Source organism: Equus asinus, chromosome 20 (genome assembly GCF_041296235.1).
Source record: "Equus asinus isolate D_3611 breed Donkey chromosome 20, EquAss-T2T_v2, whole genome shotgun sequence".
Taxonomy (NCBI): domain Eukaryota; kingdom Metazoa; phylum Chordata; class Mammalia; order Perissodactyla; family Equidae; genus Equus; species Equus asinus.
The window spans coordinates 41,304,702-41,326,762 of NC_091809.1; the positions used below are offsets into that span (position 1 = coordinate 41,304,702).

At 34.6% G+C, this 22,061-nt stretch overlaps 1 non-coding gene across 1 annotated transcript; it reads right to left on the reverse strand.

Annotated features, from left to right (window-relative positions):
* Positions 1 to 4,986: 4,986 nt before the first annotated feature.
* LOC123279188 (small nucleolar RNA U3) lies at positions 4,987 to 5,197 on the reverse strand. The gene has a single exon (XR_006517107.1). It is a non-coding gene; the product is annotated as a small nucleolar RNA U3 (small nucleolar RNA).
* Positions 5,198 to 22,061: the final 16,864 nt, after the last annotated feature.

A 22,061-nucleotide genomic window follows, 5' to 3' on the forward strand; every position in this document is an offset into this window, starting at 1 on the left:
TAAAATACTTGCAAAACACATGTCTAATAAAAGATTTGTATCCAAAATACACAAAGAATTCTTAAAACTCAACAAGAAAGCGAACAATCCAATTAAATGAATAAAAGATCTGAACAGATATCTCACCAAAGGAGGTATACAGGTGGCAAATAAGCATATTAGAAGATGTTATACATCATTTGTCATTAGGAAATTACAAAGTAAAACAACAAAGATATCACTACACACCAATTAGAATGAGTAAAGTTAAAAAACCAAAAAGCTGACAATATCAATTGCTGGTTATGATGCAGAGTAACAGGAACTATGATTCACTGCTGCTGGGAATGCAAAATAACACAGTCACTTTGGAAGACCGTTTGGCATTTTCTTCCAAAGCTAAACATTGTCTTGACATACAATTCAAGTCACACTCCCAGGTGTTTATCCAACTGATTAGAAAACATATGCCCACACAAAAACTTTCATATGAGTGTCTAGAGCAGCTATATTCATGATCACCAAAATATGGAAGCAAAGGAGATCTCCTTCATATGGTGATGAGATAAACAAACTATAGTACATCCATATGATGGAAGACTATTCAGTGATAAAATGACTTGAGCTATCAAGTCACAAAATGACACGAATGAATCTGAAGTGCATACTGCTAAGTGTAAAAAAGCGAGTTTGAAAAAACTAAGTAGTGTATGATTCCAACTATATGATATTCTGGAAAAGGCAAAATTATACAGATGTTTACATAAAATACTCAGTGGTTATTATGTGTTTACTGAGAAAGAGTCTTGAATAGACTAAACACAGGGGGCTTTTTAGGGCTGTAAAACTACTGTTTGATACCGTAATGGTGGATACAGGACACTGTGCATTTGCTGAAACTCATGGACTTTTGCATTACAGCGTGAACCTTAATGTATGCAAATATTTTAAAAAATTATTTAGGAGGTCATGGGATTCCAAGATGAAATGCAGAATGTAACAAAACAACCTAATTGTATTACGAATATAGGAAACAACCTCACTGCAGAGGGCAAAGGAAAAGGTGCTGACCTGAGTAATTACGGAAATTAGTGCAGTCTATAAGACTAAAAGCAAACAACTATATGAAGGCACTGTACTCTAGGTGATAAAGTAGTTTCACAGAGGTATAGGATAATGCTACTGGTACCACATTAGGTATATACTAGAAGTGAACTATTACCTAAGTGAATGGCAGATGGTGAGAACCAGGTTTCTCACTGTTGGAGGGTAAGTTTACAGATAAACAAGGGGAAAAGGCTAGAATGATTCATGCTGTAATGGACTTGAGTTGGAGACATTAGTATGACCTCACATTTATCTCAATAAAGATACAGATGGTTACATAAAGAAATATTTATAGAAGTGTATACACATGGGTAAGTATACACTCATATATTTTCTTGCTCTGTCAGCTGAAAGTGCCTAGAAGCAATGATATTCCAGTAGCAAAAAGCACACCTAGCAGTCAGATCTTGGTTTCAAATACATTCTCCAACAAAAGGAACCAGGGTTCCTTTGAGAAATAGCTGATTCCAGGACTGGGGTAGGAATATGAAAGATGAGCCTGGAGCATCTTGTAGTAACAGAAAGTAAGGAAGTGCTCAAAAAAAATTGATGAGGTATGTCAAAAAGACACAGGAGCCAACTGAACAAGTTCCCAATGGCCAAACTGAAACAATTTGTGCAACACAATAAAGTAGAGTTGGATTATAACCCAAAGCACAAAATAAACATACATGATATAAATAAATGACTGAAAAATAAATAATGGAGGAAAACAGATACATCTCTCTTGAAGAAGAATACCAAATAATTTAGGTAAATACTCTATCCTTAAGGAAGTGAAGCAAACTCCCACTCAGTATAAACTGCACATACGGGGTTTCTACCAAAGTATGGAAAGTGGGGAAGTTTCAAGTGAAGAAATCTGAAAAACAGTAGCTCAGCCAGGTGATTACAGTAACATCAACTGTGAGGTCATGTTGACAGTATGTATCCTTGATGTATGTGACAATTATATGACAGAATATCGTGACAAAGTAGGATTTATCTCAGAGAAGCAAGGATAGTTTAACATTAAAAATGCAGACAATGTAAATTACCATATGAATAGAATAAAAGAGAAAATTGTATGATCATTTCAATTGGTATGGAAAAGCATTTGGCAAAATTCCGCATCCACTCATAATAATTAAGAATAGAAAGGCATATTCTCAATCTAATGAGAGGTACCTGTGAACAATCTACTATAGCCTACCTTACACTTAACAGTGAAATATTAAATACTTTCCCTGAGGTCAAGGACAAAGAATTGATAGACATTCTTATCCATATAAAGGAAATAAAAGATATAAAGATTGGAAGGAAAAAAGTCAAACAACACAACTGTTCATGGAGAAAATTATAAGGAATAAAAAACACTATTAGAACTAATAAATTTAGCAAGGCCATAGAATACATGGTCAATATAAAAAATGCATTTGAATGTTGAGAAAACATTTGGAAAATGAAATTTAAATTTTTTCACTTAACAATATTCAAGAATGAATTTAACAAAAGACTTGAAAACCCACTACAATGAAAACTACAAAATATTGCTGGAAAAAAATTAAAGGATACCTAAATAAATGGAAAGGTGATATAGGTTTTTTAAGGTTAGACTTATTAATAAATAATAATGATGGTTACCAAGTATTGAACTTATATATTGTGCCAGGCACTTACTAAGAGCTTTACATATATTAACTCACTTATTCTTCATGATAACTCATGAGATAGACACTCTTTTTACGCAAATTTTATGGATAACAAAAATGAGACATAGAGAATCAGAGCAACTTGGCTTAGAATCTGGCCCAGCAGACATAAATCTGGAGCTATTTTAGTCACTCTACCCTGGGGCAGTGTTTCCAAAGGCAAGGCACAAGAATCACTAGTGGATCTTTTAAATGCTACATACAAATTATTTTTTTGAGTATCTACTTATATTCTTGTATATTTGGAAATATTAGCTAGTATATTAAACCTGTGAGTTTAAGGATATTATTACTTAAAACAAATCTAAAGTAGATAGTCCTGTAGTAGCCTACTAAAAGCAGTCCACAGGAATTACATGTGAGGCACCTGGGCTTGTTCAGGTTTGTTTTACCATGACTGTCCAGAAGTATGGAAGGTACACATGACAGATCTGAGATCTTTGTAGCCTTAAGTGATCAAGAGAGGCCTTAAATTACTTAAAGTGTGTTTCCCCCTTGAATTTTCACAGAAGAAACTGAAGACTCAAGGGAAAGAAGATTTCTATTTACTGATATCTTGGGGGGTCACGAAAGGCTGGATCATCATCCTATAATTCAGAAGTGAAGCTCATCAGGAGAGAACTCCATCCATGATCACAGAGCTTCCAATCAGCTTTTCATTGTCTCATTTAAAAATGTGAGCAGAGAGCCAAGGATCACCACTTGGGAAAACCTCCAATAAAAGAGAGCAAAACAAACAAACTGAAAAAGAAAATTAGAAGGAAACAAAGATCATGCCGGGAGCAAAGGAAACTTCAAAAAGTGTATAATATCCTCAGAGAGAGACAATAAGAAATAACTAAAAATCAAGAATAGAATGTTAAAAAAAACACCAATCAGCTAACAACAAAGGACCCAAACACTAAAATTGATAGCCAAAATTAAAAATTTTACTTGGAAGTTTGAAAAATAAAGTAAAGAAAATATCCCAGAAACTTGTGGAAAATAATGAAAGGAAAGATATGAGAGAAAACATACAAAAATCACAGAATCAATTTAGGAAGCCCAATACCTGATTAATGGGAGTTCCAGAAAATAGCTGAGAAGAGAGAAAATTGGGATAAAGAAATTATTTTTACAGGGTAAAATGAAAAACTGAACTAAAAATCTTCAGATTAAAAGGGTCCTCTAAATATTTAGTATAACAAATGGAGAAAGACCCACTAAGTCATATCTTCATAAAAGTTTGAAATACTTGGGTTGAAGTAAAGATTCTTAAGATTTCCAGAGGCTAAAAAATACCAAAAAACAGTAATAAGAATCAGAAAGCTTTGAACTTCTTAACAGCAACACTGGATGCTAGGTCAATGGAGAAATATCTTCAATATTCCAATAGAAAATGACTTTTATCCTGAAATTCTAAAATTGGTCAGAATATTATTCAAAAGGAAGGGTGGGAAAAATACATTTCAGATACAGATGTGCATTGCTCAATGAGGGGACTACGTTCTAAGAAATGCATCATTGGGCAATTTCATCATTGTGTGACCATCATAAAGTGTACTTACACAAACCTAGATGGTATAACCTACTATACACTTAGGCTATATGTACTAATCTTATGGGCCTACCATTGTATATGCAGTCCATCATTGACCTAAGTGTCCTTATGTGGTGCACGACTGAACTCAAGGTCTCAGAAAAGTTTTTAAGAACCTACTGATGGATATGTTCCAGTAAGTGGAGTAAGTAAGCCAAGAAAGAGGAAAACAGCATACAAGAAAGTGACTCCAACTGAAGAGCATCAGCTGTGTAGGCCTTGATGACCCAGAAGTGCACCTGAGTGTTGCTCAAAAATGAAGACAAAAATTTTCACCAAATAGAGGAGTCCAGTATATTTTCAAATGTAGCACAAATGACTCATCAGAAACCTAGGCTTGTCCTTGTAAAAGGTGGTACCTCATCAGAAAATTTAGACTTCTCAGTATCCTCAAAGTTCCAAACTGGCAAGTAAAACCAGATGTATGTTTGATTGTGTAAGTGCATCTGACCACCAAAGTCTCCTAGACTGTATCAATGATGGTCAAAGAAAACTAATTGTTAGAAACAAGAGAATGAAGAAAGGAATATAATTACAAACTCAACTAACATAGCCATATTTAAGGAGTAGAAGAAGGGGCAGAGAATCTACCAAAAGCACTTTCTCTTAAGAAACCATAGTCTGAAGGTCCTCACTCAGACTGCAATCTTCCCTGCTACATTCTCTGGATCAGAGTAGGGAGAGCAGGCAGAATGACTACCAATGGTTAACATCAGTTCCAGTAAAGTAACCCAAAGGCCAGCTTCACTCTTAGGAGAGAATGTTGTCTCTCCCTCATGCTAAGTAGTGGAATACATGGCTAGTAATGAATTATAAAACTTATCCTTGAAAATATGGTCTTTACCACATTGCCACACCTTTGCTAAGTTATAGAAACCACCTGTGTTATACTGACTGAGACATTTTTCTCAGGTTACTTGCCTTTAAAACACATTACATAATATACAGAGCATGATGAGTCTGTCAAAGATCAATGTTCAAAAGACTACTTTCACCTATAAAATTGCCAGCAATTCTTTAAACAGTAGAAGTTAACATGCTGTTTCCTGACAGTCTATCACGCTGAAATTTCAGCTGGGAAGTAGGTTTCTTAAGCACTTGAACATCTTCTAATCTCAAGGGGCACTGGAATACTACACCACAGTTGACTCTACCATGAACAATAAATCAAGACTTTAAAATTCTGTATCAGTTCAAGGAATTTTCCCATGTCATCTAAATTGTCACATTTATTGACATAAAGTTGCACATAATACACTTTCATTATTCTTTTAATGTCTGCAGCATTTTGTTTGTTGAGCCAGAAATGTTAAGGAAAAATGAGTTGGTCCATCTGTTAGGGCTAATATTTCTCTTGACTGACAAAGAGAGTGAGCTGATTTGGAGAGACAAGTTTCTCATAACTTATATATTCATCCATTTAAATAAAAATAGTAAATCAAAATGGAATAATTAATTAATTAATTAGTGAAAATGCTAGAAAAATATAAACCAGGGCAATTCTCTGAGAAGAAACAATTGTGATAATATTAATGACAGATGGAATAAGATTAATAGCATATATTTTATCAATAGATATTGAAAAAAGTGCCATGTGACAAGAAGATCTAACAGTCTTGGAGATTTATACACCTAGCAATTTAGTTTCAAAACGCATAAAGAAAAACAGATTAAAATTACAAGAAAAAATAAATGGTAAATACAGATGTTGGATACTACCAAATCATGTAAACAAAAAATATGTAAAGCTATAGAGAATTTGAATGACACAGTTAACCAGCTTAAACTAATAAGTATATAAAACGGTGTTGTCTCAAAAACAGAAAGTGATATTCTTTTCAAATAGACATGGTTTTTTTCTAAAAATTGCCCATGTATAATATCACAGAGAAAAATTCTACAAATTCTAAATGGAAGAATTTATGCTATATTATTAGAAATTAGCAGTGAGTAAGTAGGCAAAACCAACCATCCACTAAGAAATTTAAAAATATCTTTTAACTAACTCTTTGGTTTAAGAATTCAAATGTAAACTTTAAACATATTTAGAAAATAATAGTGAGAGTACTATATATCAAAAATTTTCAGGCAGTCAGCAAAGCAGTAAGAAGAAAACTATAATCATAATTTTCTATATTTGAAAATAAAAAGGAAAATATATGAATTAAGAATCCAACAAAAGACACTATAACAAGGAAAAATATGGAGAGTCAAAAGAGCAAAACCCCTCTCCCACTTCAGCACCACCCCAAAAGAAAACTATGGGCATAATCATCAAAACAAAAAGCTCTTTCTTTCAATAAAATAATAATCTAAATACAAAGATATGGCAAGTCTGTGGACCAGTCTGGTGGCGCAACGGTTAAGTTCTCACGTTCCACTTCCACGGCCGGGGGATCCCCGGTTCAGATCCCAGGTGCAGACATGACACAGCTTGGCAAGCCATGCTGTGGTAGGCATCCCACACCTAAAGTAGAGGAAGATGGGCACAGATGTTAGCTCAGGGCCAGTCTTCCACAGCAAAAAGAGGAGGATTGGCAGCAGATGTTAGCTCAGGGCTAATCTTCATATGGCAAGTTTGAACAAAACCAGAAAGGAAACACACATACAAGGAGGGGCAATGACTCAGGTAAAGCATCCCTGTAGGATAAATTATCTGCTCTCCTTCTAACTTGGAGCTTTTTTTGCATCACCATACCACAGCGTACAATTCAAAGATTAAATTTGCAATTATTTGTCTCCAAAATTCTCTTTTTGTATCTTTCTTTTGCATCCTAATTTATAACTATGCTAAATTACTATATAGATCAAAGGTTTAAGTGTATAAAGTAAATCAATAAAACAGTTCCCTGAGAAAGTAAGAGTTCAGCCAACCACCTCAAACCTGCTCTTTAATCCGACTTTATTGTTCTCTACTATTGCTTTTGGGAAATTATTCTTGTTAAAGATTTTAAAGGTCACTTATGTATTTGATAATATTTTATGCATATTAATGAGGTAAGTTATTAAAACATATCCCTGAAAGATAAGAAAATTTTACTGAGTGCTTGTTATGTATTGATTTTCAGAAAATTTCTTCCAATTTAGGTATGTGAGATGTCCAGTCTCACCACACTCTAGCCACCAGTAGGTATCATCAATCTTTACATCATTTTTCAATTGAATTTTCTAAAAATCTAATTTTAATATGCATTTCTATTATTGAGGATAAATAATTATTTTGTCTTTTAAAAATTCTTTCATGACTTTCGTATTGATAGGGGTGTCTCTGTTCTTTGCCCAGATTTTGCATTATTTGTTTTGTAGTCCTTGTTTACCTTCTTTGTGAGTTATTTATTAAGAATAGAAGCTCTATTTACATATAAATAAGCACATATTTACATGCACATATGCATGTGTATGTATATGTAAATAGGTATATATTTTTTAAAATATATTTATGTATCAGGCCAGCCTGGTGGCATAGTGGTTAGTTCACGCACTCCACTTCAGTGGCCCAGGGTTCACAGGTTTGGATCCTGGGCACAGACCTAGCACCATTTGTCAGGTCACACTGTGGCAGCATTCCACATAAAATAGAGGAAGATTGGCACAGATGTTTGCTCAGGGCCAATCTTCCTCACCAAAAAAAACATATATATATATATGTATATATATATATATATATATGTGTTCATATGTGTATTTATAATTTCTATAAACTGTTATGTTCTTAACTCTTTAGTGGTCAAGACACTTTTTTTGTCTTTTGAATACTATTCTATGATTTCTTAGTTTGCTTTGTATGTTTAGAAAGTCTTCCTGCGTTCCAATATTCATCCTACAGTACCTAGGTTTTATTCTTGTTTGTGTCCTTTTATTTATTTTCTGTTTAAATCTACAAAGCGTCTGGAAGTTTCTCAGGTGAAGAGCTAACATTTTGCTAAGGAGCTAAATTTTCAAACTCTGTTTATTGTGTAACTTACCCTTTGACATTGGTTTGTATTATTTCTATAATATATTATTTTCCTATATATATCAAGATTCGTTTCAAGAATATTGATTTCATTCCATTAAAAATTATGTCGGTTCTCTTACGAGTATGACCTAGCTTTACTTGTTTTTTAAATAATACGTTCATATATATTTCACCTCTTTGAAATTAGCCATAAACTCAGAAAAATATTAGATAATGGTGATAGAAAACATCTTTCTCTTCTTTCTCACATTTTAATTTTTTATATATCTTTTCTAATCTGTTGAGGTAAAATCACTTTATTACTAGATTATTAAATATTTTGAAGGTTTTTTTGGTTGTTGCTTTGTTTTATTGAGATTATCAATATTTTCTAATTTGATCAATTCATATGAAACACATCTGAACACATTCCTTAATATAAAGAGATTCTAAAATTTCTGGGTGCAATTTTAATGTGCTGTTGTTTTTGTTTTAGTATTAGTTTTAGGACTTTTACATCTGTATTCATTGGCAAAATCATAGTTTAGAATTTACCTTTCATGCTGTCTTGGCAGACTTTGACGTCAGGATTATACCCAAAGAATTGGGGACCATCTCAAGTTTCTCTACATTCTGGAAAATTTATTTCTTGATGCTTTTTATAGAACTCTCCAATAATATTTACTAGGCTTGGATCCTGCTTTGGAAGAAATTCTTCGTAACTTTAATTCTTTTTTTAAATTTGCTTAGGCTTTAAATTCCTCTTTGAATCAATGTAAAATTTTTCTTAAAATTCGTCCACTTCACTAAGACTTTCAAGTTATTGTAGAGAGGTAGGTACAAGATTTTTTTTTACTTATTTTGAAAATCTGTCTTTTATCATCCATTCCCTGTTTCCGTTTTGTGTGTTTATTGTTTCCTTCATTCTTATTTTCAGTTTTCTTGTTATATTCATTTAAATAATTGGCTCTTTAGCGTTATTATCAATTCTTTGATTTTCCATTTTCTGATGAATTAATTTCAGGCTTTATATTTATTATTCTCTTTCTTCTTTGATTGGGGTATTATCTTTCTTCTTTAGTATCATAAATTTTCTTGCTTAGTTCATTTATTTGTATTTTTTATTTGAAAAAATTAGGCCATCACTTTTCTTATGAGTATTTAGATACATCTCATAAGGTTCACTTAAAATGTTAACATTGTTGTTACTTAATAAGTAAACCTCTATTAGAAATATTATTAATTTTATTGTGCTCCTAGATGTCTTTAATACAATTTTTACAACTGTTTTCCATTTTCTAATTGTTTCAGCAAGAATGATGGTTTGCTATAACTTTCTATGTCCTACCTAGAGTCAGAAATTTGATATTTTTTATTTTTTAGACATTTACTGTGGTAAATTTAAATGACCAAAAAATGCATCAATTTGAAACATACCATTCAATGAGTTTGTCAGCTTGTTTAAAAATATATACACCCACATAACCATGACCACAATCAAGATATAGGATATTTCCATCATCTCAAGAGGAAACTTTAAAGTATGTTTGGAACACCTTGGGTATATTAATCTACTTTTCAACTGTAAATTTTATGAAATCTCAATGCAGATTAAGAAGTTCTGATGAAAATTTAGCATCCTAATTGAGAAAAGATCTAGGTCTAAAATACATGCTGGATTTTGAAGTTTTCTTCAAAAACTGAAAAAATCTTCAAATTTAGTATTTCTTCAAATACTGAAAAAAGAACATATAACTCATTAATAACATTAATATTTTAATGAGTTACATATTGAAATATTTCAGGTATTTTGGATTAAATAAAATATTTTATTAAAATCATTTTCAACACTTTATTTTTTCTTTTTTTAATTGTGGCTACTAGAAAATTTAAAATTACACCTGTGACTCACATTAAATCTCTGGGACAGTACTGCTTTAGACAGTATAGGTGGGTCTTGTTTCTCTCATCTCGACTGACAATCTCTGCCTTTCAAATGTTTTTAGATCATTAACATTTAATTTAATTATTGGTATAATAGGTTTAAATCTGCTATTTGTTGCTTGTTTTCTTTGTCCCATCATTTTTGTTATTCTCTTGTCCCCTCTTTTCCTTCTTCACTTTTTAGATTAAGTGAATTTCTTTTAGTCTTCCATTTTTACTTACTAGATATTCCTGGGTTGTTTTTTTTTTTAAGTTTTAGTGGCTGCTTTGATGTATACTGTATTAATCTTTAATTCATCATACTCTACCTTGAAATATTATGCCACTTCTTGTGTAATGTAACAGCCTTACAGCTATATACATATCTTTTCTCTCTTTTCCCCTATATTATTGTTGTCATACATTTTATATCTAAACATGATAATAACTACATTATACACATTGTTAGTATTTTTATTGAAATGATTTTTTTAATTATTTTAATTTTTATTTTGATATAGTTTCAGACCCAGAAAATTTGCATATATATTCATACAGATTCTCCAAGGATTGATGTTTTGCTATATTTGATTTATCATTTTCTGTTTCTGTCTTTATCTATCATACTGTATTTTTCTGAAACAATTTATGCCCCTTTGCCTCTACATACTTCATTTGTATTTCCTAAAACAAGGACATTCTTTTACATAAACAAAGAACAATTCTCAAAATTAAGGAGTTAATACAAAAAAAATACATTGTCTAATCTCAGACCTTCCTTAGACATTGTCAATTATCCCAAAAAGTCCTTTATAGCAAAAGAAAATCTAAGATCGTCTATTGTATGCAGTCACCATATGTTTTTAGTATCCTTTTCCCAAGAATAGCTCCTTAGACTTTCTTTGAATTTCACACAATTGACATTTTTGAAGAGTACGGGACAGTAATTTTATAGTTTATCTCTCAATTTATAGTCATTTGGTATTTTTTCAGGGTTGGAGTCAGGTTATACACCTTTGGTAGGAATAGAATAGAAACAATTTCCTGTTCTCAGTGAATTGTATCAGGGGCACACATTGTTGATTTGCCCCTTACCAGGGATATTAACTATCATCATTTGTTTAATGTGAGGACAACCACGTTTCTCCATTGTAAAGCTACTATTTTACTCTTTCTAATTGAGAAGAATCTTCTAGAAAGATATACTACAACTAATCTCCTTAAAATTTCACTCCCTAGTTTTAACAGCCTTTGACAATTATTATATAAATTAATTATTATGATGATTACAAATGATGATTTTCTAATTCTGTTATTCCTTCAATATTTATTAATTGGCTTCCTACTGTAAGAAAGAGTGTTCATTTATTTATATGTTTATTTATTTACATATTATTTATCTATTTATATTATTGCAAACACTTGAACTATTATTTTATTCAAACGATTAAAATCCTTTATTGTCTGTCATTACAGTTAATCCTCATTATTTGTGGATTACATATTTGCAAAAACTTTACTTTTAAGCCACAAATCAATACTCCTAGTGCTTCTGTGGTCAATCTCAGACATGCACAGAGTGGCAAAAAACCGGGGTCACCCGACACACATTCCTAGCTAAGGTCAAACAAGGCAATGGTGTTTTCTTGGTTCAGATCTCATAATATAAACACATGCTATTTTCATGGTATGTTTAGTGCTATCTTTGACACATTTTTTTGCTTTTTGTTGGTTATTTCACTGTTTAAAATGTTCCCTAGCATAGAGCTAAGTGCTGTCTAGTGTTTCTAAGTGCAAAAATGCTGTGATGTGCCTTACGGAGAAAACTCATGCGTTAAATAAACTTTGTTAAGGTATGAGTTACAGTGCTGTTGGCTGTGTTGACACAAGTTATAGTGCTGTTAGTTCAGAATTCACTAATTCACTGTTTGTGGTGACTTTATTGAACATATCTTCACAAATAACATATATTAATTCTCAAGTTTTCCCAGATTTGACCAGTGGAAGCCCCTTCTGGTAGGATCCTTTTGCAAGTAGTCATCATTTTGTAGGACAAAACGAGATTACACGTTCATCTTGTACTTCTTTGCCCCAAACCTGGAATCAGCTATTTCTCTAAAGAACTCTGATTCTTTTAATTTGGGAATGACATTTTATTTTATTTTTTTTATTTATTTATTTTTTTAATTTTTTATTTTTTTCAGATGTACATCATATTTGAAATTCTGGATACATTACATCGTGTTCACCACCCGAACACTAATTATAGTGCATCCCCTCACATGTGACCCTAATCGCCCCTTTTGTCCTCCCCCCTCCCCCCTTCCCCAATGGTAACCACAAGTCCAATCTCCAACGCTATGTGGTTTTTCTTTGTCGTTTTTATCTTCTACTTATGAGTGAGATCATATGGTATTTGACTTTCTCCCTCTGACTTATTTCACTCAGCATAATACCCTCAAGGTCCATCCATGTTGTCACAAATGGCCGGATTTCGTCATTTCTTATGGCTGAGTAGTAGTCCATCGTGTATAAATACCACATCTTCTTTATCCATTCGTCCCTTGATGGGCACCTAGGTTGCTTCCAAGTCTTGGCTACTGTGTATAATGCCTCAATGAACATAGGGATGCAAGGATCTTTATGCCTTTGTGTTTTCAAGTTCTTTGGATAAACACCCAGCAGTGGAATAGCTGGATCATATGGTAGATCCATCCTTAATTTTCTGAGGATACTCCATACTGCTTTCCATAATGGCTGCACCAGTTTGCACTGCCACCAGCAGTGAACAAGGGCTTCCCTTCTCTGCACACCCTCTCCAGCATTTGTTGTTTCCTGTCTTGTTAACTATAGCCATTCTGACCAGAGTGAGGTGATATCTCATTGTAGTTTTGATTTGCATTTCCCTGATAGCTAATGATGTTGAGCATCTTTTCATATGCCTGTTGGCCATCTGTATTTCTTCTTTGGAGAAATCTCTGTTCAGATCTTTTGCCCATTTTCTAATTGGATTGTTGGTTTTTTTGTTGTTGAGCTGTATGAGTTCTTTGTATATTTTGGAATATTAACCCCTTATCTGATATGTGGTTTGCAAATATCTTCTCCCAATTGTTAGGTTGTCTTTTCGTTTTGTTGCTGGTTTCCTTTGCTGTGCAGAAACTTTTTAGTTTGATGTAGTCCCATTTGTTCATTTTTTCTTTTGTTTCCCTTGCCCGGTCAGACATGGGACTTGAAAATATGCTGCTCAGACCAATGTCATAGAGCGTACTGCCTATGTTTTCTTCTAGATGTCTCATGGTTTCGGGTCTTACATTCAGGTCTTTAATCCATTTTGAGTTGATTTTTGTGCATGGTGTAAGGGAATGGTCTACTTTCATTCTTTTGCATGTGGCTGTCCAGTTTTCCCAACACCATTTATTGAAGAGACTCTCCTTTCTCCATTGTATGCTCTTGGCTCCCTTGTCGAATATTAGCTGTCCATAAACGTGTGGGTTTACTTCTGGGCCCTCAATTTTGTTCCATTGATCTGTGTGTCTGTTTTTGTGCCAGTACCATGCTGTTTTGGTTACTATGGCTTTGTAGTATAATTTGAAATTGGGGAGTGTGATACCTCCAGCTTTGTTCTTTTTTCTCAGGAATCCTTTGGCTATTCAGGGTCTTTTGTTGTTCCATATAAATTTTAGGATTCTTTGTTCTATTTCTGTACAAAATGTTGTTGGAACTTTGATAGGGATTGCATTGAATCTATAGATTGCTTTAGGAAGTATGGACATTTTAACAATGTTAATTCTTCCAATCCACGAGCATGGAATATCTTTCCATTTCTTTGTGTCTTCTTCGATTTCTTTCAGCAATGTTTTATAGTTTTCGGTGTACAGATCTTTCACCTCTTTCGTTAAGTTTATTCCTAGGTATTTTATTCTTTTTGTTGCAATTGTAAATGGGATTGTATTCTCAATTTCTCTTTCTGCTACTTCATTGTTAGTGTATAGAAACACAACGGATTTTTGTACATTGATTTTGTATCCTGCAACTTGACTGTATTCCTTTATTATTTCTAAAAGTTTTTTAGTGGACTCTTTAGGGTTTTCTAGATATAAAATCATGTCGTCTGCAAAGAGTGACAGTTTCACTTCTTCTTTTCCAATGTGGATCCCTTTTATTTCTTTTTCTTGCCTGATTTCTCTGGCTAGGACTTCCAATACTATGTTAAATAAGAGTGGTGACAGTGGGCATCCTTGTCTGTTCCTGTTCTTAGCGGGATAGCTTTCAGTTTTTCTCCATTGAGAATGATATTTGCTGTGGGTTTGTCATATATGGCCTTTATTATGTTGAGGTATTTTCCTTCTATACCCAATTTATTTAGAGTTTTTATCATAAATGGATGCTGTATCTTGTCAAATGCTTTCTCTGCATCTATTGAGATGACCATGTGATTTTTATTCTTCATTTTGTGAATGTGGTGTATCACGTTGATAGTTTTGCGGATGTTGAACCATCCCTGCATCCCCGGAATGAAACCCACTTGATCATGATGTATGATCTTTTTAATGTATTGTTGTATTCGATTTGCTAGTATTTTGTTGAGGATTTTTGCATCAATGTTCATCAGTGATATTGGCCTGTAATTTTCTTTTTTTGTGTTGTCCTTGTCTGGTTTTGATATCAGGATAATGTTTGCTTCGTAGAAGGAGTTAGGAAGCCTCCCCTCCTCTTCAATTTTTTGGAAGACTTTGACAAGGATAGGTATTAAGTCTTCTTTGAATGTTTGGTAGAATTCACCAGGGAAGCCATCTGGTCCTGGACTTTTATTTTTGGGGAGGTTTTTAATTGTTGTTTCGATCTCCTTACTGGTGATCGGTCTATTCAAATTTTCTACATCTTCTTGGTCCAGTTTTGGAAGGTTGTATGTTTCTAAGAATTTATCCATTTCTTCTAGATTATCCAATTTGTTGGCGTATAGCTTTTCATAGTATTCTCTTATTATCTTTTGTATTTCTGAGGTGTCCGTTGTAATCTCTCCTCTTTCATTTCTGATTTTATTTATTTGAGCCTTCTCTCTTTTTATCTTGGTGAGTTTAGCTAAGGGTTTGTCAATTTTGTTTGTCTTTTCAAAGAACCAGCTCTTGGTTTCATTAATTTTTTCTATTTTTTTAAGTCTCTATTTCGTTTATTTCTGCTCTGATTTTTATTATTTCCTTCCTTCTGCTGATTTTGGGCTTTGTTTGTTGTTCTTTTTCCAGTACCTTTAGGTGCACTTTTAGATTCTCTGTTTGGGATTTTTCTTCTTCGTTGAGGTAGGCCTGAATTGCTATAAACTTCCCTCGTAGAACCGCTTTTGCTGTATCCCACAGATTTTGGCATGTCGTGGTTTCATTTTCATTTGTCTCCAGGAATTTTTTTATTTCTTCTTTGATTTCTTCATTGACCCAATCATTGTTCAGTAGCATTTTGTTCAATCTCCACATTTTTGTGGCTTTTCTGGTTTTCTTTCTGTAGTTGATTTCCAGTTTCATACCTTTGTGGTCAGAAAAGATGCATGGTATTATTTTGATCTTCTTAAATTTATTGAGACTTGTTTTGTGGCCTAATATGTGATCAATCCCGGAGAATGTTCCATGGGCATTTGAAAAGAATGTGTATTCTGTGGTTTTTGGATGGAACGTTCTGTATATATCTACTAAGTCCATCTGGTCTAATGCGTCCTTTAAGGCGAGTGTTTCCTTATTAATCTTCTGTTTGGATGATCTATCCATTGGAGTAAGTGGAGTGTTAAAGTCCCCTACTATTAATGTGTTACTGTCTATTTCTCCTCTTATGTCTGTTAATAATTGCTTTATATATTTAGGTGCTCCTATATTGGGTGCGTAGATATTTACAAGTGTTATATTTTCTTGTTGGATTGTTCCCTTTATCATTATGTAGTGCCCGTCTTTGTCTCTTATTACAGTTTTTGATTTAAAGTCTATGTTGTCTGATATAAGTATTGCTACTCCCGCTTTCTTTTCTTTGCCATTTGCATGGAATATCTTTTTCCATCCTTTCACTTTCAGTTTGTGAGTGTCTGTAGGTCTGAAGTGTGTCTCTTGTATGCAGCATATACATGGATCTTGTTTTTTTATCCAGTTGGCCAGCCTATGGCATTTGATTGGAGCATTTAGTCCATTGACATTTAAAGTAGCTATTGATAAATATGTATTTATTGCCATTTTGTCACTTTTTCTTTTTTGGGGGTGTTTTAGTAGTTCTTCTCAGTTCCTTTCTTTTTCTCTTGCTCTCTTCACTTGTGGTTTGATGGCTATCTTTAGTAATATGTTTGATTTCTTTTGTCTTACTTTTTTTCCTGCTTGTTATAGGTTTCTGATTTGTGGTTACCATGAGGATCCTATTTAATATACTATGCATATAACAGTCTATATTGAGTAGATAGACTCCTTAGGTTGACCTCTTTCTAAAAGCTCTACTTTTTCACTCCCCTCCTCCCACATTATATGTTTTTCACATCATATATAGTCTTTTGTTTAGTGTGTGTATATCCATTACCCTCTTATCATTAAAATAGGTAATTTTAGTACATTTGTCTTTTAACCTTCATATTATCTTCACAGGTAGTTGATCTGCTGCCTTTACTATACTTTTACCTTACAAGTGATTTTATTGCCTGTTTTTTCTTGTTGTTGTTTTGGGGTTTTTTGATAATTTTTTTTCTTTTATCTCTATTTGTGGTCATTACTTTCCCACTTAAATAAGTCCCTTCAGCATTTCTTGTAGAACTGGTTTCTTAGTGATAAATTCCTTTAATTTTTGCTTGTCTGGGAAGCTCTTTATCTCTCCTTGCATTCTGAATGACAACCTTGATGGATAGAGTATTCTTGGTTGTAGGTTTTTTCCTTTTAGCACTTCAAATATGTCGTGCCATTCTCTTCTCGCCTGTAGGGTCTCGGCTGAGAAGTCTGCTGACAGCCTGATGGGCTTCCCTTTATATGTCACTTGTGGCCTTTCTCTTGCTGCTTTTAGGATTCTCTCTTTGTCTTTAATTTTAGACATTTTGATTATAATATGTCTTCGTGTGGGCCTCTTTGGACTTCTCTTGTTTGGAGCTCTCTGTGCTTCCTGAACTTGGATGTCTGTTTCCTTCCTCAAGTGAGGAAAATTTTCCTCTATTATTTCGACAAATAAATTTTCTGCCCCTTTGTCTCTCTCTTCTCCTCTGGGACCCCTATAATCCGAATGTTAGCATGCTTGATATTGTCCCAGAGTTCCCTTACACTGTCCTCATTCTGTCTAATTCTTTTTTCTCTTTTCTGTTCTGCTTGGGTGATTTCCTCTAATCTTTCATCTAGCTCGCTGATCCATTCTTCTGCTTCCTCTACTCTGCTATTGAGTCCCTCTAGTGAATTTCTCATTTCAAGTATTGTATTTTACATTTCTGATTGGTTCTTTTTTTATATCTTCCAATTCTTTGCTGATGTGCTCACTGTGTTCATCCATTCTTCTCTGCATATCTGTGAGCATCCTCATTATATTTTGTTTGAATTCCTTGTCAAGGAGGTTGCTAGTTTCTGTTTCACTTAGTTCTTTTTCTGGTGTTTTGTAGTGTTCCCTTACTTGGAAAGTATTCCTTTGCCTCCTCATTATGCCTCTTTCTCTGTGCTATTTTCTTTGTACTAGGTGAGTCGGCTATGTCTCCTGATCTTGGAGAAGTGGCCTTATGTATGAGATACCTTATGAGGCCCAACAGTGTGCTTCCCTCTTGTCACCAGACCATAAGAACCAGGAGTGACCCCTTTGTGGGCTACTTGTATTCTTCTGCTGTGGCAGGGTTGATCCCACTGCAGGTACCCAGGGAGTCTGATCTTTCCTTCCCTGGCCAGCTGTTTGTAAATCTGGTTTGGAGGGGCCTCAGCATTGTTGGCTACAATGTCTATTAGATCACTCTTATTGCAAGTGTCCTCTTAATTGGGTTGCTACCCAGTGTAGCTGGTTGCTAGGCTCAGGGGCTTACAGTTGTGATAGGCCTGAGGCCAACAAGGCTGATGTCAGTTCTCTTAGGAGTGCAGCTGAGTGGGGCTAGCCCTTGGCATGGGGCACTCAGTAGTTTCAGGCTTTGGAAGGTTGGGCTGATCCTTTTTATGGCTATTTGTGAAGCACAAGTCTTCTGCCACTGATAAGCCTCACCCCCCTCTGGACCACATACACTGTCAACACAGTCCTGGTCCGTGCACACTTCTCAACCCCCTGGAGCATACCCCACCGCCACACTGCAGAGGCCCCCACCTCTGCCCCAATTCCCCCCACAGTTCACCTGGTCCTCACACACGCCCTGCCCCACAGAGGCAGACACCCTTGCGTGCCTGTAGAGGATCAAGGCACTCAGTCAATGCAGGCTGAAAAGTAGCCTGAGGGCTTGCTATTAGGTGCAGCCAGTCCCTAGGGCAGGTTACCTGCCCTGGCTGAACTGGATTAAATCTGTGCTCTAGTGGGTGTGGCAGACCCCTGGGCTAACAGCCCAAGGGACGCACCTCAATGGCCCCCACCGGTGTCCGTATCAGCACGCCTGGACCAGCTCAGAACCATGGCCCCCAACAATGTCTCAGTCTCAGGAGAGGATCCTCCTCTCACCAAGGAGCCCCCAGAGCCCACCAGGTGAGTCTTGTTTCACCAAAGGACAGTCAGCCTTCTCTCTGGTGATTTTATGTTGCTGCAATGAGTAAGTTTGTGCGTGGGCCCTTTAAGAGCCAGATCTTTTCGGCTTTCAGCCGATAGCTTTTCTGGGGTGTCCTCGCTGCAGTTAATAGCCAGCAAAGCCAGACAGTAAGACCCCCATCTCAGTTGGGCTGAGTCCGAAGGATGGTTATAGCAGTATTGCCCCAGCTCCGGACCTCACTCCTCCAGGGAGGGCTGCATACCTTAGGTTGGCTCCCGCCTGGCCAGCTGAGAAACTCCGCTGCTCCCAAAGGTGGCTTTTTTCCTCTCCAGCCGGAGTTACTGCCTCTTCTGTTTTCGTCAGGACTGTCCCTTGTCGTGGGTGTTCTTTTTATCCAGTTTTCAGTTTTTAATCCAGGGTGATTCTTCCAAGAATTGTTGTAATGTGGTTGTGTTCGTGGGAAGAGGTGAGTTTAACGTCTTCTCACAGCGCCATCTTGACAAGAACTACTGGGAATGATATTTTAAAAGTAAAATCTGGGCTCTGGGTATACTCACTGCTTTGGAGTGCCATTGCTTTAAGCCCTCTAAGCAGACGGGGTTACAAAATAGATATATGTACATGCCTATACTTATACATGCACATCCATGTACATGCAAACACGTTTATGTCTATTTCTGCTCATATATATGTATACATTCATGTCTGCACTGATATTTTCAATTTCGATCTATTATGATATTGTTCATTTTATGCTTCCCCTTTTTCATATCTAAAACTCCCTTCCAACAGTGAAAAACTTGGTTCCCATTATTTGCAATGTATTTACTTACTATTCAATACTAGAGTGTACAGAGTAGTTTGAGAATTGGTAACAAATGACTCTGATATGAAAGAAGCCTACTAACTAGGGTTCAATATTTGTTTAGAACTGTTTTTTTCTTTAACCTGAGAACATATAGTCCAAGTACCGTGTACTGTATTCAAAGTTTACTTGGGCTACTAGCATTCCTGCTTTATTGTCTACAGGTTTTTCATTTAAAATATGGTTTCGTTTATTTATTTGTGTTTGTATTGAATTTTGTATTTTCCCCTCCAACTTTATTTATTGATTTCGTTTCCTTTTGTGAATCTATGAAACATTAGATATTTTCCCAATCAGAACTTTATGATGTATATGTATATTCAGAGAGCACTAAACCTCCTGCCCATTTCTTCTGTTCTTTCTACCTAATTCATACTCATAACCATTCATTCTCTGAGTTATTCTTCCAGTTCTTACTTTTGAGTAGATCAGAGTCCATACATTTTTCCTTATTTCCAATTCCTTTTTATACCAAAGAAAGAATATCATAGATACTGTCTTACTCTTTGTTCTCTTCACTTAGCAATATATCCTGAAAAGAAGAACAAAGGGGGAGGATTAAGACTTAGAATGTATAAAGCTAGAAGACATCATGGTATTGGTCAACAATAGACAAATAGACCAATGAGACAGAATAGAAACTCCAGCAATAGACCCACACAAATATACCTAACAGATCCTTGATAAAAGAGTAAGGCAATTTAATAGAGAAAGGATAATCTTTTCACCAAATGGTGCTGGAACAATTAGATGTCAACATGGAGAAACAGATAAATCTAGACACAGATCTTACACTGCACAAAAATAAATCATAGATTTAATTATTAAAAAAATACTATAAAACTTCTAGAAATAGGAAAACATCTACACTACCTTGAGTTTGAAAATGTGTTTTAGGATACAATACAAAACATGACCTATGAAAGGAAAAAAATTACAAGGTATGCTTTTCTAAAATTAAAAATATTTGCTCTGTGAAAGTCACTGCTAAGAGAGTCCAAAGACAAACCTCAAACTAGGATTAAATGTTTGAAAAACATATATCTGACAAAAGAATCCATATTCAAAATATACAAAGAACTCTTAAAACTCAACAATTAGAAAACAAACAACCCAAGCAAAAATGGTCAAAATATCTGAAAAGATGTCTCACCAAAGAATATATACAGATATCAAATAAGGATATAAGCTGATGCCCATCATCATTTGACATCAGGGAATTACAAATTAAAAAAAAAAAAACAAATTACCACCACATGACTATTACAATAGGTAGAATTAAAAAAAAAAATAATAACAATACTAACTGCTGGGAAGCATACAGAGCAGCAAGAACTCTAAATATAATATTACCATACTATCTTGCAATTGCACTCCTAGGTATTTACCCAATTGATTTGAAACACCATGTTCACACAAAAAACCTGCATGCTAACGTTTATAGCAACTTTATTCACAATTGCCAAGAATTGGAAGGAACCAATGTCTTTCAATAGCTAAGTGGATAAACTGCACTGCATTCATAGACTGGAATATTATTCAGGAATTAAAAGAAATGAGCTATTAAGCCACAAAAGGAAGGAGGGATCTTAAATGCATATTTCTAAGTGAAAGAAACCAAAATAAAAAGGCTGAATCTTGTATAATTTCAATTATATGATATTCTGGAAAATGCAAGACTGTAGATAGTAAAATAATCAATGGTTGTCAGGGACTCAGGAAGAGGGAGAAGGGATGAACGGGTGGAGCACAGGGGATTTTTATTCTGCATGATAGTGAAATGATGGATAAAAAACATTATGCATTTGTCAAAATCCATAGATACAGCACAAAGAGTGAACCTTAATGTATGCAAATTTTTAAAAATCATTTAGGAGTTTAGGTATCCCAAAAAAGAACGAAGACTGTGACAGACAATAGAATCTAACTATTACAAATGTATGAAACCACTTCACTGAAGAATATGGGGGCAAAGGTGCTGACCTAAGTATTTTTGGAAATGAGTGGAGTCTCTAAGTCTAACAGCAAATGAACTGCACATAAGCACTGCACTCTCATTCTGTACTCTAGAACACTGTATTCTATGGGGTATAGGTTAGCAATTCTGATACTTCAGTACATGTATACTGGAAAAGAGCAATTATGGAAATAGATGATTGGAACCAATTTTTCACTGTTTGAATGTGAGTTTACAGATAAACAAGAGGAGAAAGTCAAAAAGATCCATATGAGAATGGATGAGAGTTGGAAACAAGATAAACCTATGTTTAACTTATAGATACAGATGGTTATATATGGAAATATTTATAGATACGAATATATACATAGGTTAG